This window comes from Empidonax traillii, unplaced genomic scaffold, assembly GCF_003031625.1.
Source record: "Empidonax traillii isolate 1590-97213 ecotype Southwest subspecies unplaced genomic scaffold, ASM303162v1 scaffold269:size870118, whole genome shotgun sequence".
Lineage (NCBI taxonomy): Eukaryota > Metazoa > Chordata > Aves > Passeriformes > Tyrannidae > Empidonax > Empidonax traillii.
The window spans coordinates 268,801-287,550 of record NW_020955462.1 but is presented as its reverse complement, the minus strand read 5'-3'; the positions used below and the strand labels follow the sequence as shown (position 1 = coordinate 287,550).

General features: G+C 46.4%; 1 protein-coding gene across 7 annotated transcripts in view; it reads left to right on the top strand.

Moving 5' to 3' along the window:
* The window catches only part of PCDH15 (protocadherin related 15), a 315,783-nt gene that overhangs the window by 54,595 nt on the left and 242,438 nt on the right, over window positions 1-18,750 (top strand). For all 7 annotated transcript variants that reach the window (XM_027889680.1, XM_027889686.1, XM_027889679.1 and 4 more), the window contains exon 2: window positions 15,566-15,625. The gene's annotated coding sequence lies outside the window, so the exon portion shown is untranslated. The remainder of the gene's footprint in view (window positions 1-15,565; window positions 15,626-18,750) is intronic.

The following is an 18,750-nucleotide window of genomic DNA, read 5'->3' as shown; positions in this document are numbered from 1 at the left end:
GCTCAAAAAGGCCTGATGAGGGGCAGTTGGGTGAGTGGCATCACGTGAAGAGGCACTGAGTGGGCTTGGAGTGTTCAGACTGAGAGGTGCTGAAGGGAGGGCAGGGTTAGGTGGGATGTATTGTAGGAATCCTTCCCTGTGAGGGTGGGCAGGCCCTGGCACAGGTTACCCAGGGAAGCTGTGACTTCCCCATCCCTAAAAGTGTCCAAGGCCAGGTTGGAGCACCCTGGGCTGGTGGAAGGTGTCCCTGAGCCTCCTGCTGATCTGTAGAAACCCACTGAAATTAGTGATTTTCCTCTGCAGTTAAGGAAAAAAAAGAATATATGTAAAGTCTTTTGGGGCCGCTTGCCACGAAAGCAGTTTCACAACTGCTTTTCTCATGCAATAAATTACCCAGGAAAAAAGGATAACAGATTAATTTAACTAATTTAACTAAATTGCAAATAGTACGTTGTTTTATTAAGCAATGCTGTGGTGTAATTAAGAGTTGTTACTGATTAAACACCTTGTAAACACAGAGCTATTAATTAATCCTAAATTACAATAAAATTAACCAAGTAACATAAACAAGCCGTGTAAATGTTTTAAAATGACAGATAATTCATCAACTAAAAGGCTGCTCGTGGAAACCATTTCTTCTGGAGTTTGCTGAAATTAATATGTGTATAATAATTGCAAAAATGGAAATAGGGTGAGAAGAGCATTCTTTATGATTTTTCAATTCAAAATATTCCTTTGATAAGAAATATGGTGGCACAGGAGATACAGGAATAGCTCTGAACTCCCCCAGACCTGGGATCAAACCTGATTAAGACCAAATAATTGGAAGCAGGTTTTGGCAGTGCCTGAGAACAGCCAGCAGCAAGATTGCCAAGGTGTGTGACAGCGCTCGGGCCTCGGGCTTCTGTTCTGTGTGAGACGAGGTGAGGACTCCTCGAAATATCTCTGGGGCTTGATGGCATTTTGGAAACTGCTGAAAATTTCAACTGACTCTTTTGATTGCCTCACAAACAGAAGCTGTATAAGTAGACTATGTGGGTTTTTTTTTCCTGAGGAAGTTATGGAAGTTTAAAACCCGAAATTATTATGTTTGTCTCGTGCTGTTGGATAACACTGTAAGTGCCAGAAACGTAAATAGATGTAAAATGTAAACTAGACCAGGTGTGGGCGCAAATTGAAGGCCCAGTGCCTCAGCCAGGAGGCAGCTAAAAAAGAGTTTGTTACAAATATCAAAATGCCTTCAGCTTCTGGTATTCTGGTATTTGCAGATGAAGGCATTGTCGTGAGCAGTCAAGGCCATGAGGTTATGAGTTTGTCTTTAGTTATGTTTGTCAGTGGACAGAGGGCTGAGGGAGGAAAAACAGCTGGGGATAGATATGTTTGGAGCCATAAAACTTTGCTGAAGGTTGCCTTGAATAGTTCCATTTAAGTGGGAGAAATATTAGCCAAGCCCAGCCTAAAAGAGGCTGACATAAATATTCCACAGACTGGGGGATGGAAGACTGTGGGAGCTTTTATTCCTGACCGTGCTGTTCAAGCGTTCCTGGACCTTATGAAGAGGGAGATTTCAGGAGGACAAGGAGGAGTATGAACAAACCTGCAAGAGCAGCCACCTGTTCAAGAGGCACAGTGTAATTATGTCCTGCAGTGCCATGTCATCCCTATCCCAGGACTCCTCCAGTGCCAGGGAAACACGGAGTGCGAGCGAGGGATTGTGTCTGGGAACATCCACCCGCTGGTTCTGCCCGGGTTTGTGGTGTGGAGTGTGTGCTCTGGGGGCAGCTGCAGCTCCACCTTTGCTTAGATGGATCCCACATCCCTTCCCGTCTCAGGCAGGAAAGGCATTTGGCATCTCCTGCTGTCAGTTTGTACCTGCAGGACAAACGGATCCGATTGAACCTGGTGCAGACTCAACTTCTCTTGAGGGCTAAGGTGGGTGTGGGTACTCCGTTTGTCCAGAGTGGAAAGGCTGTTCCCGGTTTCTCCTTGGCTGTGTTTGCTGAGAAGGTCAACCTGCTCTTACATTCCCACCTCCCCAGCCCCCACAACTGGGCTTTTTCTCTAAAATCAGGTTTTTTTTTTTTTTTTTTTTGCCAAATGAACCACAGCCTGCCACTTAGACTGGTTTTGCTGGGGTGGAGGCAGATGGCAGAGCGTGCTGTGCTGCAGCAGGGCCGGGGGAGTGGGAGCCTGGGCCACCCCAGGAGCAGTGAGGAGCAGCTGGCCGTGGGCTGGGACACGTGGGGGCCAGCTTGGAGCCGCTGAGGACACATCGGCAATTCCCGCTGTCCCCGCCTCTGTCTCCAACTGCTCGATGAACAGGAGCGTTCCACAGGAAAGGACTGGCACCCTGCTTTCTGCTTTTAGGGAGATGTCAGTGTTAGGGAGAGTTGAAGCCTTTTTTAGCCTGAGTCAGGCAGATAAGGATAAAAGGTGTTTTTCGCAGTTCTCCTCATGCCAGACCCTTGGGGAGGTCTGGAGTGGTGAAGGATCCATCTCGTCGTGCTTTAAGGCATCCTCTGAAAGGAATGGGATTTGGGGAGGGGAAAGAAGGGGCTGATGAAGCTGGAGGAACAAGGCAATACCCCAGCACTAACTGTGTGCCAGATTCCAGGGATGGGATTGAGCCTGGAGAAGAGAAGGCTCCAGGGTGAACTCAGAGCCCCTTCCAGGGTCTAAAGGGGCTCCAGAAGAGCTGGAGAGACTCTTGGGACGAGGGGATGGAGTGATGGGACAAGGGGGAAAGGCTTCCCACTGCCAGATGGCAGGGATAGATGGGATATTGGGAAGGAATTGTTCCCTGGGAGGGTGGGCAGGCCCTGGCACAGGGTGCCCAGAGAAGCTGTGGCTGCCCCTGGATCCCTGGAAGTGTCCAAGGCCAGGTTGGACGGGGCTTGGAGCAGCCTGGGCTGGTGGAAGGTGTCCCTGCCCATGGCAGGGGGTGGGATGGGATGAGCTTTAAGTTCCCCTCCATTCCAGGCTATTTTGTGATTGCATAAACCAGCTGAAATCATCCCTTGTGGGAATGCTCAGCTCCTGGCCGGGCTGTTGCAGACAACACCTCGCAGTGGTGATTCCCTGTAATCCCTTGTGTGGGTGATGAACCCCCACCTGTCAAGTTTTCAACAATCTGGAGAGTTCAGTGCCTTATTGAATTCCCTTTCCTGTTGTGTCTGGTTCGACATAAATCCACGCTGGACTCAGAGCTTCCACAGTGACCAGCTCGGAATCCCTGCTGATCTGTAATCAAACCATTTTCTGAGGCACTGCAAATGTTTGAGTGACCTTCGTTAAGAAAAAAAAAAAAAATCACCAAGACTTTTAAAAACTGGGTTTATGTTATCATTAGCAGTAAATTCTTTAAATAGACTTCAGGTGCAATGGGGAGTTTGTGTGGCACAGAGGGAGAAAAAAAAAAAAAGAGAGAGAACTCCTAATCTGGTTGTAATTTTGGAATTTGATGGCTGCTCCTGTGTGTGCAACCAACCAAGTTCCACCAGCTGTGTGAAACCAGCATTTACATGCAGCAGAAACAGAGGCAGGCATAAATATATATGTTGTGTATTCAGAAAACAAGAAATAATGCTAAAACAAATCTTACTTTGACTCAAGTTTACCTTCTGCTGCCAAGAAAAATACGACCGAGCTGATTTTCCGCAAAAGGTTGACGGTAAATCAGGTTTTCATTGCTCCAATTTGACAACAAAACTTACAGTAAAAATGCCAGAGTAGTGCTCTTTTCATATTATTAGCAGTTGAGGGAGGCTTTTGGAAGATGGTGGTTTTCTGAGAGGTTCTGGGAACGCCACCTGTCTGGCTTTGCAGGAGGAAATGGGGCTGTTGATTTACAAACCTGGGGCTGGTAAGTTGTATGAACTGGATTAGGGGATACAGTTACATTTGTGTTTTTTTTTTTTCTTTTCTTTTTTTGTCTGATGGTAACTTTTAAGGTGCTCTTCAGGCAAAATCAAACCCTGGTTTTTTTACTGCAGATGAGGAGAAAGAAATGTTTGCATGCAGAGCAGTGCTGCTGCCCCCAGCCTGACCCTGCTTAGGGATTTGGGTTCGGCAATTTGCCTCGTAAGCAGCCCCCAAAAAAAGTAGTGATTAGTCTCTGCAGAGAGCAAATTCTGTGAATATTTCAAGAGCTGATTAGCATTCTTTATTTTCTTGACTTATGGATAAAAAAAAAAAAACACATAAATTTCTGCATAAAAATTCAGGAGCAGACTCTGAGAGAAGTGTAGAGATGGAGTTTGATATAGGAGATGATGTAGGAACACAGATGTAGTGTAAGCACCCTTAGGGGTAACATTTGCTTAATTAAGGGAGAGGGGGTAATTTCCAAAGCTGCTGGAGAGATTTGGGGTGCTTGCTTTGTGAAGAAGGTGAATTTGCATTCCTCAGCTGTGGTAATAGTGCTCTTCTTGCTGATTTTTAAAATTCTGATACGAGTTACTTGTTTTGGTGCAGAAGAGGCCATATGTGAAACTCTGGACTTGGAGAAGGTGCTGGAGGGGAAAAAAAGGGAAATTTATTGTAGAAATAAGTAGAAATAGGGCTCTCCAGCTCTCCTGGAGCCCCTGTAGGCCCTGGAAGGGGCTCTCAGGTCTCCCTGGAGCCTTCTCTTCTCCAGGTGAACCCCCCCCCACCCCCAGCTCTCCCAGCTCATAAGAGAGGTGCTTCATCCCTTGAATCATCTTTGTGGCCCTTAAAAAAGAAGGAGAAGTCCTCAAAAATTAGGAATGTACCAAAAAATGTTCCCGATTCAATCATGGGGTTTGTTTTTCAGGCGGTCATCAGCTGCAGAAATTAAGTCAGTCTTCAATTACAGCCTTGAAATTGGAGTTAGCACCATATTTTACAGTGGTTCTACCAATGTGCCCTCTGGGCTCATTCTTACCTGTGGCATTTTGGGTCACTTGAGTGTGTTTTGGGGCACGTGGATGAGCTGCCCTTTAGCAGAAACTCACCCAGCAGCCCCCGTTCTGGTGGGCACAAAACGCTCTGCTCCCCCTCCTGGGGGTGTGAGGGTCTCATCCTTCACCAGGGCTGGCGTCAAATCCAAAGGAAAGCCCTGAGTTGTCCGTGGTGAGGGTGAAATGGATCCAGTAGGAACTGCTCCCACCTGCTCCCCTCACCCCAAAGCCCAGGCTGATGTGGCAGCCACGGGCCATGGCCGTGTTGTCATCTTCCAGGGCCGTGGAAAACCACGGGCTGCAGCATCTGTCTGGTTTTGGAAAGCTAAAACCCAAAGCCATCCCCACCTGAACAGCCTTTCGTTGTTGTTGTTGCTGTTGTAAAATAATGTACAGAGCCACAAGCCCTTGATGATCAGAGGAAAAGCGCTCTGCAGTGTGTGAACAACACACAGCGTGATGCATCTTCATTACCCAAATGCAAAATGACGGTCATTTATAAAAAATCTGCTGGCAGTGGGCATTAATCTCCTGCTAAAGCGAGTAGTAAACTCAGTTCCCGTGGCATTGCAATTCATTTTGTCCCTCTCCCTCCACTCCACACACGTGAAAAACTGGTCGTTCTCCGGACAAAGCAATCGCAGCCTTACCGGTGTGGGGTTTTTGTGGGTGAAATATGGAATGGCTTTGGTGGGACGTGGGTTCAGGGGTGACCACGGTGCTGGCAGGACGTGCCAGGGAGAACTCACACACACACACACAGACAGACAGCACCAGGCTGCAGAGAGCCAGTCAGGGCTTTTACTGTGCAGTGTTTCGGGGCTGGGGAAGGGCAGAGAATATATTTGAGTCCCAGCAAATCGCAGATAAGTGCCTGAGATGGTTTAGGGCAGGTGTTTTATAAGAGTAAAAATTGCTGTGAATTTTTCCTCGTTGTTTTTTTTGAGTTGACAGCCTTCATGAAAATATGTAAACTACTTTAATGGAAACCTCAGGGTTTGTTTCCTTGCTATTTTTCTTATTCGAAGCTGCATTTATCAGGAATAAAATGGCAGATAGCAAAAACTGTGTTCTGCTCTTCTCTGTTTGGAAGGTGAAAACTACTTCAGTAAAGGCAAGTAGGTGATATTAGTTGCTCTTCTTAATCAGTAACTAAAATATGAACAATATCATTGATCTATTTCATACTTTCCAGGTGATCAACACATAATCTCACCAGCTAGGTCTGGGAAGTGCAGTTAAGTTCCTGTGATAATTTCCCTTTTAACATGGGCATGTTTGGGCTGAAAATGATTTCCAAAATGCTCTCTCCAATAATCTACTTAACAACCTGTATTCCTCGAGGCTGAGTTCAAAACTACATGATTTTTTTGGTTTTTTTTTTTTCCTTGTATCCCTTCTCTTTCAGTTTTCTGGTTTTAAATTCAGTCCTGTTTTAAGATGTCTCTGTGGACACGCAGTGAGAGTAATGCTTCCAAGGATTTCCTGGTGACTGAAGGCCATGTCTTTGAAACTTGAACTCAGAAAACGCTGGTGGGGTAAGGGTGGGAGGATCTGTCCTCTTGGAATGCTGGCAGCAGAAAAACTTAATGAACAAGGTTGCACAGTTGTTGTAAAATTTGGCAGGAGCTGATTCTTGCCAGAGCAATGGTAGCGGCAGCATTTCCATTCCACCTCCAAAGGCTCCTCTGCTGGTTTGATGTTGCTGTTGGAGTGATGGAGTTTGCTGAGCTGTAAAATCATCCTGGAGTTCCAGAGTCTCCTTCCTGCTGGGAGCTGTTGTTGCTGAGTCTGTGTGATGAGTAAAGGATAGCAAAGCTCTTGTTTTTTGTCAGCTGCTTCCTTTGGAGAGGCTGAATAAGTTACTTTCCCCCTTTTTTTTTTGTCTCTGGTCTCTAACAAAAGCTTGGAGTGTTTATTTCCACACGGGGATAATGGACTCTGATGTGTGAATGCTGTGCCAAAGAGACCCTCACAAGCACATGCAGATTAAGTTATTCCTCAGGTCAGGTTTTGAACAAAGAGTAATCAAGAAGGTCCTAAGTGAGAAGTGGGATGAAAATCAGAATTCTGATCAGCGGGTGATTTTCTCTGGCTGTGGAGACGGTTCCTCTGGCTGAGCCAGTGAACAGCTCAGACTGCAGGAGTGTGGGGGGCTGGAGCTGCTGAGATTTGTAGGGAGCATTTCCTCAGTGCAGTTCCCACAGGAAATGATTGTTTAACGTGGAGATGCAGCAGATTATACAGGAATTATAAGAAGCTGGCTAAGGCAGATAAGGAGCTGGGAAGAGAGGAGGGGATGCACCGAGAGCTGAACTCCCAGGTTGCAGGGCAGGTATTGGAAGCATTCCTAAGGGAAAGGTCCTGTGACCAGCCAGCCCCCTGTAATTCTTCTTTAATAACCTTGACACAAGGTCTTTGATAGGTCTTTTTAAACTCCTGTAATGCTGGGAAGGACAAAAATATTGCACAACAGAACGCTGTTGACTTTGTGGATTAGTATGACAAAGGCAGGATAAAATTTCATAATCACAAGCAGACTGCCATTCTGTTAGGGACTCAGAGCAGGGGGCTGCTATAAACAGGAGTTTCAACATATGGAAATTCAACTTTTTTTTTTTAAAAGAAGTGTTTGTTTGTAGCACATAGCTGAAGCTCTGCAACAATTTCCAGAGCACCTGCTCGGCAAAGAGCTGTGATTTCCCCTGAAGAGCTGAGAGCTTGGGAATTCCATAAATTCAGAATAAATAAACCCTCAGCTTTTCAATAGCAGGTTCTGAGCCTTATTCTAGGAAGTTCCAAGCAGCTGCAGGTCTGACCCCTGGCCTTGCAGGAGGAGCAGGAAGATACCAGGATACCAAGATGAGGAACTTCTTCTCAGGGCTGTTCATTCACAGAATCACCGGATGGTTTGGATTGGAAAGGACCTCAAAGCCCGTCTCATCCCACCCCCTGCCGTGGGCAGGGACACCTCCCACTATTCCAGGATGCTCCAAGCCCCGTCCAGCCTGGCCTTGGACACTCCCAGGGATGGGGACTCATAGCACAATCCCACCCCCAGAGCGGCAGCCCCAGACCAAAATGGCATCACGGGAGTGAAAAGGAGCAGGTTTAGCCCCAAAATGGGCCCTCACAGTGAAATGTGGGTGTGCTCTACACCGTGGCTGACCCTCTGGGGATGGGGGATCAAAGCTGAACAGATGAGAAAGAAAAGGAATGTTCAACAGATCGGCGAACAAATTGGTCAAAGGAGATGGAACAGAAGGTGGGACTGGCTGATCAGGTCTGTGAGTGAGAGGATGACAGCAGCACAGTCCCCAGAGAATCTGTGCACAAACCTGTGGTACTCAACTGATAAATGAACTGCAAAAGAGGCAGAGTGTGCTGCTGATGCTTTTACTGGAGCAGTGAAGCCGAGTGCTGACTGTGGAAAACTGCCCGAGGGCTGAGCAAACAAAGTGCCTGGGCAAGGAGTGGAGGTGAAATCCTCTGGAAGGGGGTGCAGAGTGGAGAAGGCAAAAATCCCACCCACGAGGTGATGAGTGCTGAGCTGACTCTCTGATGGCCACTCACTGACCAAAATGCTGGGCAGGGCTGGAACTGTAACATGCAAAGGATGCTTTCCCGGGGCTCATCAGAACAGAGTCATCATGGGATGATACACAGCATATCATGTACAGCAGAGATGCTGCGAGTCCCCAGGCCCACTCTGCCATTTTAAAGCAACTTAATTATAGAAATGAACTCATGGAGGTCTCTTATGAAAGAATGAAAAAGGCAGGTTAAAACAAGGTTATGAACAGGAGACCCTAAGTCATGAGAACTCTCACATTTTCATCAGCTTGGTTTCTGTGACAGGTTTAGAGCAGTGGTAAATATCTCCCTATCCCGAGGTGTGCCGTTGCAAATCCTGTGTTCACATTTTTTGAGAGGAGTGAGAAACTCACGGGGAATTCAAACTCATTTTTTTTTCTTTGCTTGTTTTTTGTTTGTTTGTTTGTTTAACAACAAAAAGAAACTGTAATATCGTGGGGATTCCAGAAACAAACAGAACTGTACACATATAATAAGATGAAAGGTGGTGTCCCTGTTAGCTTACGTCCAACAGGACCCTGAAGGACAGATGTTCTGGGAGAACAGATTTTTAACATCCAGGCAACAACCAATAGAGTGTTCAGTGGGAAAGAAACCCCACACCTGCAGCCTGATGGTGCTGATTGTGAGACAGAGACCAGCTGTGAGCACCAGCGGTTCAGCTCGGTGTGGCACTGCTGGCCCTGCTCCAAGAGGGGAAATCAGTGAACACTGAGGAGCAGGAACCTTGGGTGAAGACAGGTAAAATAGAGGGTTTCCTGGCAAAAACAGCCGCCTTTGTTTCGAAAGGGAATGTAACTTTGCAGTCTTTGTGGAGCAAACCCCAACCCCTGCCAAAAAAAAAAGAAAAAATCAGGTGGTTTCCATGAAGAACTTAAAAAATACTCCAGTAGGAGAGAAATGGTCTAAATATCTCTTACTGCGTTATCTTCAGAGCTGTCCCCCGTGGCAGGGGGTTGGAACAGGATGGTTTTTTTTTTTGGTTTTGGTGATTCTGTGATTTCTCTGCTGTTTTCCATTCCCTCAACACCTGACTTGCTTTTTTGCATCACAGCTGTGAGTTACCCAGCACCAAGAAAATGTCTATATATGCTGGGTTTTAGCTCACATTTTATTCCAGGGGTGAAGCACTGACGTTAGAGGAGCCAGTTTGGAAACTCGTGTTATTAAATAAATGCTCACTGATAAACATCCTGATAGGGGTTCCATGCAAGAAGGAAAATTGCTGGCAAAAGTAATGTCATAAATTAAAAACTTCACATTAATTAGCATTAGAAGGTTTTGCATTTCCATGTGCTAAAAACCAGCGGGAAGAAGTTGTTTTAAACAGCACGGAGCTCCTTAGTGAAACCTTGATTCTCGTCTGGCTGTTTGAAAAGAAAAGGTTTCTATGTTGCTCAGATAAAACTCGCCGTGGATAATTGGACTGACTTGGATTTAACAGAAGGCTCTGCCTTTTTGTTCTCTGGTTTTGGGCAGTTTGGGCGTTCTGGGAGTCAGTTCTGCCACCAGGTGGCTCTGGGACGGGGAAAGCTCTGGCAAAGTACGGGATGGGAGTGCCAGGTTTGGATTGGCTTGGTTTGGATTGGGTTGGTTTGTGTGTCAGTAGCCAGACCGGTACCTTCAAGAAAGCTTAAGGGCCAAGCTGTCCTTTGTTACAATAATAATGACTTTATTCCTCAGAAAGCGGGGTTATTTTTATTGATTTTGCTGCGGTGGCTGCACTGCTGTTGTTTCTCTCAGAGCAGTGGTACTTGCACATTAAAAATGTTGTGTTAGTGCAGCGCTGTTTTCCTACTGCATCTCTCTCTCCCGCTAACCCCGGAGGCTTATTCCTCCAAACACAGATCTACCTTATTTTCACAGTGATCTACATCCTCTGTGCTCAAACAATGCCACAAGGAACAAATTGTTGGTTACACTGTTAATCAAACAGCATCGCAGTGGGAGCCAGCCGGCAGCACCAGCAATTACAGTTTATTAGGCACCTCTTCCTAAACAGTTGATATTCTTACACATGATATTATGTGTTTGCTAATAGGCCACATATCTTATTTATGCCTTTCTCCCTCCTTTACCTGCACCAGTAGTTGTGCTCCAAGCACATGCTTTTTTGCACATAAATAGGATCATCACTGGGAGCTAATCCAGTTTACAGATTCTCTCAGTCAGGCAACAGCAGGTCTGATTTGAATAGTCAAAGTGGAAAGCCCCCTGCTGTCATTAGCCCTCCATCAGTGTTGTTCAGGTTCTTTCCAATACCTGAGCTCATGCAAAGCTCCCCTGATAACCCAGATCTTCCTTCCTGCTTGTGCTGTGCTGTTTTGCAGGTGGGTAAAAACCCCAATCTCCGTTTTGTGGTTGCCTTTGCCATGATGCCACTTGGCGTTCTGTGGGTTAGGAAAAATGAATCCTTCTGCAAGTTTTAATTCGATTCTAACTGAGGCCAGACTTTCCTGGGTTAAGATCTGCCATTATTATTTCTGTGGACAGCGTGAAAGTCCTCCCTGACTTAAGAGTAAAATATTTCCCTGGTAAGAATAAATAACATGCACACTGACCTTTCAGTCCCAAGGAGAGTGTCTGCTCAAGAGCTTCACAGCTCCCTGCCTCGGTGCAGGTTGACATTTGCAAGGTTGATAAGTTGCTTATTTGGATGTAAATCGACATGGAAGGAAAAACAGTCCCGGTAGTTGTGATAAGAGGCCACTTTTTCTCAGCTTAATATAATATGATGCACAGCAGATCACAGAAACCCACCATCAATGCATGGTTTGGATGGGGGCTGCTGTTACGTGTCAGTGTGGAGGTCTGGCAAGGGAGAGAGTTAAATTTTAATTGATTAAAGAGGGGAAGAAAAATGCCCGTCAGGGTTTTTACCCACTGTGCCTTAAAGCATCTTTGCGAGCAGCTATCCGTGGTGATGGTATTTTAGGGATTAGAAAGCAGGCTGTGGAATATGAGTCATCTTGAATCCTGATCGAGATGTGCGAGCCTCCGATGCAGAGAGCTGAGCCAAAGGAAGGTCTGGAGGTTTTCCCCTTCCTTTGAAGCCCCCCTGTAACTCCTGCTGGTGTTTCTGATCACTGGGAAGCTCAAGGGTTTGCTCTGGCTCACGGCAACAACCAGTCCTTTGTTCAGCCAAAGCTCCCTCCTGGTTTTCCACAGATCTGTAGGAATTTTGGCTGGGCACGGGCAGGCTCCCTGGAGCACACTTGCCATGGCTCCAGTGCACTGGAGCTGCCCCTCTGCTTCCTCTGGGAGGGAGCTGGATTTTGGCCATCTGGCCCTGCTGAACAAACTTGTACTTTGTTACTCTCTATCTTCCCACTCACAGATCTTCTTTTTGGAGATATGGGCAAGTTGTTGCACTCACCACTGCTGTTCTGGGCAGATAAAGCTGTTTATTTAGAGGCTTCCCAGCTTATTCTGTGCCTCTGACGCTCAAGGACCAGTGACTAATTCAGTGTTTCATTAAATATGAGTGTTTGAGATCATACTGACTGTGTAAGACCTTCTGCTTCTGAATTCTTCATGATGATTGCGAACTTCTAATCCTCCCGTGGAGGGGGCTCACAAAGTTCCTGCCATTCTCTTGTTACATGTTCCTAAGCAGAGCGTTGTCTCGGAGTGATTTCATGTTATTGAAGGGTTGTCTGGGGCTTTGTCCCTTCGCAGAAGGGACAGTGATGCCAGGCCCTGGCAAGGCCACTTTGCATGTCCTTCTGTAAGACAGGTACGGAGGAGATCACGCTCTAAATTAATTTAACTTTTACGAGGACTGATCCGTCACTTACTGGCCCTTGTTGAGATGGAGAGGAGAAGCTTTGGGGTGACCCAACTGTGGCCTCCCAGGACCTGAAAGGGGCCAAGAGGAAAGATGGAGAGAGACTGTTTCCCCTCTAGAGAGGTGAAAAACTGCTCAGGCCGTGAAAGCAACCCATCTAGTTGTCCCTGCTCTTTGCATTCATGATTTCAGAGCATCTCCTGAGCCACCTGCACCCAGCCATTGCAAGGGCATTTTCACAGCCTGAACTGTGATTCCACTGACGTGAAAGAATGTAAGCAAACCCCCTATTTGAAGCAACTGCTCACTGGTTTTAGCAGCTGGTTCAAACTCCACCGCATGCCTTCCCCTAGGATTGGAAGCAGGATTTGTTTTGAAGAGAAACAATTATACAGGAAGGAAAATCTGCAATCTCTCACCTTTTTTTTTTTTTTTTTTTTTTTTTTTTTTTTTTTTTTTTTTTTTTTTTTTTTTTTTTTTTTTTTTTTTTTTTTTTTTTTTTTTTTTTTTTTGTTTTTTTGTTTTTTTTTGTTTTGTTTTCCTGTAGCAGCCACCATTCCAACACAGAGGCAGGTTGAATATCCATGTCCTTAGCGTCACACCTCGTTCAACGTGTCCCTCTCTCCTTTTTTCCTCTCAGATGTCTCAGGAGCTTTCAAAATGTTAAAAGGTGAACGAGACAAAACCAAAACACGAACAGGGAAAAATACAGCAGATAAAGACATCACTGCTGCGAAGGTGACAAAGAGTGATGGGAAAATTATAATTCCCACGCTTGTGGAAGGCTCTGCTGTGATGGTTTAATTTCATCTGAGTAGACCTAGCAGATCTGCAGGGAGGGTGATTCCTTTCTTGCATAACTGGGATGAAGAAAGGCAGGATCACTCCTCAGTTTAACAGGATAAAAAACCTCTTTGGGATAAGAGTGGTCTCACCCATCATCTGGGGTGTGAATTGGTGGCTCTTTTTTTTTTGGAGCCACCAGTGCTTCAGTCCCCAACTTAATCCTTCTTGCCTCTTTGCCTTCTTCCTGGCTGTCCCTTGTTTCCCTGTCACCAGCTTCAGCAGGACCTAAGTGAGATAATCTGGGTGGTGAAAAGGGGGAGACGTCGATAGGGTCTGAAATAAATTAATTTACAGTTGTAGACTTAAATTTTCTCAGTTTCACCCAAATCGAGGTGTTCAGAAAACAAGTAGATGTGACACTTCACAACTTGGTTTAGTGGCCACGGTGGTATTGGGTCCAAGGCTGGAATTTATGATCTTGGAGGTCTTTTCCAGCCTTAATGATTCTGTTCTCCTGTTGAATCATAGTTCCAGTGTGAGTGCAATTTATATTTCTGCCTCCCTTTCTCACACACAGCTGCAAATTTTGGTCAGTGGCACTGTTTTATTCCAAAAAGTGCAACAGGAGGGTTGGGCTCTCTTGCCCTTAGCCAGGTTGTTCCAGGGGAATGTCCTGCTGCTTTAGGAAGATCTGAAAGCCAGCCTGGGAAGGGCAGGAGGAGCTGCTGGTGGTGGAGTCATGGGAAACTACAACTGTGTGCACCGTGGCTCCTGCTTCAGGAAAAAAAATCCAGCATTTTATGGCAAAATAAGAACGGAAATCTGAATGCAACTGGGTTAAATTACTGTACTGTTACATTGTGAAATGCTTTCCTTTGGGTACCAGGTTTGTTCTCTCTTTTTTTTTTTTTTTTAATGCTGATTTATGATAGTATTTTCTTTTAATTATCCTTTGTTTTGTAGTTGAAGAAAAATAGACTAAGAATGAGCACTCAAAAAAAAAAAAAAGAATATCTCCTTGAGCAGAGTTGGTTTAAAGGCACCTCAGCACCCTTAAAAAGCTCCTGAGAGCCACTTGACAGCACAGGCAGCTTCTGAAAGACATTGAGCCATTCCCAGTGCCAGTTTGGAGAGGGATGGGAAATCCCGTTTCTATCTGAAACCAGGGTGAAATCAGCCAGAGTGAGTCCAGGGTCTGGCAGTGCTCAAATTCCCTTGCTTTTCTCCCGAGGGAAAAAAAATAAGGGTGTTGCTCAGTAAGAATCCAACCCTTAAAGGATAAATTGATATTTAGTGTGAAAAGGAAAGGAGGCAAGTTTTTAAACAGTCTTTCACTACGAGAACAGTGACTTTAAAGCTAAAAAAAACCCCAAAACATGTGGATGTGGCACTTGAGGACGTGACTGAGTGGTGAACGTGATGGTGGTGCTGGGTTGACCTGATGATCTTAAAGGTCTCTTCCAACCCTAATGATTCTGTAATTCTGTTCTTTTTATCCATGATGGATGAAATCAACGGGTGGAAATCACAGTAGGGAATGTTTGTAGCAGATATTTGGGTGCACTGACAGTTCAAGCGGTGGATGAGTTGCCTGAGGCCAGTGTAGCAACATCCCTGATGGTGGTTACACTAAAGTTTCCCCAAAGACCTAAACCAGGCCCCCCTGCAATTCTGAACACAAATATCCAGGGATTTGGCTTTCACCTGCAAATCACTGAGTGTGAAGACTCAAGTTCATTTTGCTCCAGTTAAAGTTTGAAGAGGGCAGCGCTGATGGTGGGGACCACTGAAACCTTCCCCTGTTCCCATTAAGGCAGTTTGTAAATTCAATTTTTTTAATTTCTATTTTTAATGGGCGTAACAGCTCTGCTTGCCAGAAGCTGCTCAGTGCACTTGCTAATGAGAGAATGAAAATAGACTTTGGAATGTTTTTAGAAATCCTTGGAATAAATGTGTGTGTTTTTGAGTGACTTACCCCCCCCGTCTGTATACTAACAGTACCTCCAGGGAGGTAAGGATTTCTCAAGGCGTTTGAAAGCTGGACTTGGATTTAATCTGTTTGAGGAGCACTGGGGTGCAAGTGAGGGGTCAGGACAAAGGCTGTGTGGGAAAACAGGAACAACCTCCTGCCGGCTGGATCCAGCCAGTGGGAACAGTACAGCTGTCGTGGTTTTAACCGGCAAGGATCTCCAAGATCATCAAGCCCAGCCCTCAGCCGATGCCACCGCGCCTGCGACACGTTCTTACTGTTCATCCTCTCCTCGTTTTGTCTCTCTGCCTTGGCATTTCCTTCCCCTCAAAGTGCCATCACCCAAAGTGAGCTCCTGCCAGGAAGGCAGATTCCTCCAGGACAGCAGGCTGCTGCTGTCCCTGCCCTGTGGTGACATGCAGAGATCTGTATAATGGGCGATAGAAACTTTACTGAGTCCCTTTCTGTCCTGAGCATGAGTAACACTGTCCCAATTTTTCATTCCTGCAGGCTCTCTCCCTGTGACGCTGCAGCAACTCTCTGGAGCATGAGGAAGGCTCAGAAGTCCAGGTGAGTGTGTGTTGTCACAAATGGGAGTTGCTAAGGCAGCTGTTATCTCTCTAGGTCTTTTTTAAATCTGAGGGAGTTGATACAGCAGCGAACGCTAATGGAAAAGGGATGAGACCATCGCAGGGGCAGGGGAAAAAAAAACCAAACAATCACAAGCAAGGTTACGAAATGCAGCAGGTGAGAGTAAATTGTCGGTGTCTGACTTGTTGGGAGCAGTGGCAATTTATAACCGTGGTGAGTCACCCAGGAGTCTGGAAGGAACAATAATGCATTGCTGACTCCTGCTCTCTGTTTGTCTGGAGGGGGTTGCCTGCAGCAAGGACCAGGCCTTTGAGTACTGACACCCTCAGAGCCCCGGCATCACCTTCCAGCACATGACTTAGCAAGCGTTGTTCTGATGCCTCCTCAGCTCCTGGTGTTTTGGGATGTGTTTGCAGATGTAATCTGCATTACCTGAGGTGTGGACAGCTGTGCCCCTGGTAACTGCAGAGGCAGTTCCAGCACTGCACAGCAGAGCTGTGAGAAGTCAGTGGAGCAGGGCTGGAATTGGGTAATCAGGGCCTGGTGCTGTATCGATTGACGCTCTTACGTGCGAGGTAAGGCAGAGTGTACGGTATCTGTACTGCAGTGCTTTTATCTGCTGCGCCTAATTCAAGTTTTATCCGGGATTTCACATATTCCATCAGCAATGAGCTCATTTTAAATGCCGTGGTCACATGGATAACGAGGTTATCAACAGCGTGGTTCTGGTTCTGCATCCTCTTCGTGCTCTAAAAACCAAAGTGGAGTTATCCAAGAAGCTGTTTTCTGCTCTGGCTCCTGGCTGGTTTGATATTAAGTTGGTGTTAAATTGAACACTAACGTTATCCTGTTGCATGTTGTATAAGCACTCAGCTTTGCTCCGCTGTTTTCCCACTGTTTCTTGGTTTAATGTGACTCTCCCCAGGGGAAGGGGAAGCCTTGTTTGCCCAGGAGCACCATGGAAGTCAAAGGGCCTGCTGCACATTTTAGCTGAGGTGCAAGGAAGTGATTCCTGTTCGAAAAAAAAAAAATAAATCCCAGGGGAAGAGCATTGCTGTGAAACCTGCCAGTGCAATCTGCCAGAGAGCCCGGGATTTGGGCTTGGAAAAATCCCATTGCAGTAATCCACTAATCCATAGAATTACCTGGAAGCTTTTCAATATGAGGGAGTAATTAGATGAGATTCCAATTTTTTAAATTTCTATTTAACATGTATTGCTATTGCTGGTGCTTTATTTTCTTTTATCCACTGCCCTCTACAGGTCTCGTGGATGGAGTTAGATCGAGGGAGATGAGGTTGCAGCAGTGGCTGGCTCTGGCTTTAAAATAACTGCAGAGATGCTCCTAGAGCTGCTTTCCACACTCTCTGGATAGGGGGAAAAAATACCTACAGTGGCAGAAATTCAGGTTTTAATATAGGGGTTGGCAGCTCCAGCTTTTCTTTGCACAAAAGCAAGGATATAACATTCCTCTCCAAGAGCCTGCCTGCTTTATTACAGGTGATAAGAGTTATGGCACCAAGTTATCAGGGGCATCAAATGCATGGCTATTTATCCCCTTTTAGTAAATTCTTGTTAAAAAAAAAAAACATTTCCAGGGAGAGATCACCCTTACAGATGAACTGCAGAAATGCTTCTGAACCTGAAAGTCCTGCCCTGAATAAAAGAGCAGGGGGATTCCAAGGTCCTTCGGGGTTTGTGTCTCCTCCCTGGGCTCTGGGGGCCCTTGCCAGGCATTTCCCTCTCCCAGAGAGTTGGAACAAGTGTCCCTTCCATGGCTTTTCCTCGTGTTTAAAGAACATGAAGTGTAATTGCAGCACATCTCCCTCATAGAGGTGTTTGGGAATCACTCTCCTCTGTCTGGCTGCTGCTTTCCTGAAGTGATTTACATCTCAACAGCTTTGATACTGCTATCAGGATTTGTTTTGCGGGGAAGGACAAAAAGGCAGTGGTGTGGCAGGATTATGTGAACCTTGTTTCTAGGAGAAACCCAGCTGGAAGTGGAAGTGTTGCCTTTAAATTACGGCCAGGCTTCGGTTCAAGCCCTGCTGCGCCCCCGGTGCTTGGCACCGCTCTGAGGAATTAATAGAAATTCATGGTTAGCTCTTTTGCCCTTTATTCCCCGGCAGTTGGCACGTGCATCACTCAGCAGAGCTGCCTGCAATCCCATTGCTTATCCAATTAGGGAGATGGCAGCACGTCTGGGCTCTGTGTTTCGGTGAGGGAAACCATTCCGTGCGGGGTGTTCATGGGACGCTGTGGTTCAGCTCTGAAGGGGAGTAAATTAACGTTGGCCGGAGCCCAGGGGCTGCTCCTGGGCCAGCAACCAGCCAGGGAGTCACTGTGGGATGTTTGGGATGGACTGAGGTGTGCTGTGGGTTGGAGCAGTTCCTGCTGGCGACCCGACCTCTACCCAGCACGTGCAGGAGGTTTGGAGCAGGCTGTACCTGCTCCCTGAAGGGGCTGGCCCTCAGCAGCTGGAACATTCCTGGATATTTCATCACTTCATCCTCCAGGAATGCAGGTCCTGTGCTCCCAGAGCTGTCTGCACTGCACCCCGGTGTGCTGTGGGGTGGGGACAGCCAGGACAGTCACCTCAGAGGTGCATGTCTGACCTGCACTGCAGCGCTCCTCCACAGACACCCCTGATGGATCAGGATCTCTGTCCTCACCAGGAGAACAAGATTTACCGTGGATCTCTGATGCAGTAATTATGGAGCCTCTGTAGATTTATACGGGATACTTATCTCCATGATTTGTCTCCCCCCATGTACATCCATAAATTTATTTTCCCTGCTCAGGATACAGTTACAGATAGTTTTAAAGGCTCTGCAGTTTGGGCTGTAGTTGGATTGTATCTCAGCACTGGGCCATTCCTCCACAAAGGGCTTCTTTCCCTAAATTACACTCCCCAAAGGACAGAAACGCTGTCAGTCCTGGCCGTTGTGCAGTGGCACAGGAAAAGCCACAGGAGTAACCAGACCTGGCTCTGCTCACTGGGGCATCCAGAATTAGTCAGCTGGCTTTGAAACTTAGCTGGGGCCGGTGGAGATGAAAAACGAATTTCCAGAGATCTGCAGCTTTGCATTCATCTTAATTTTTCCA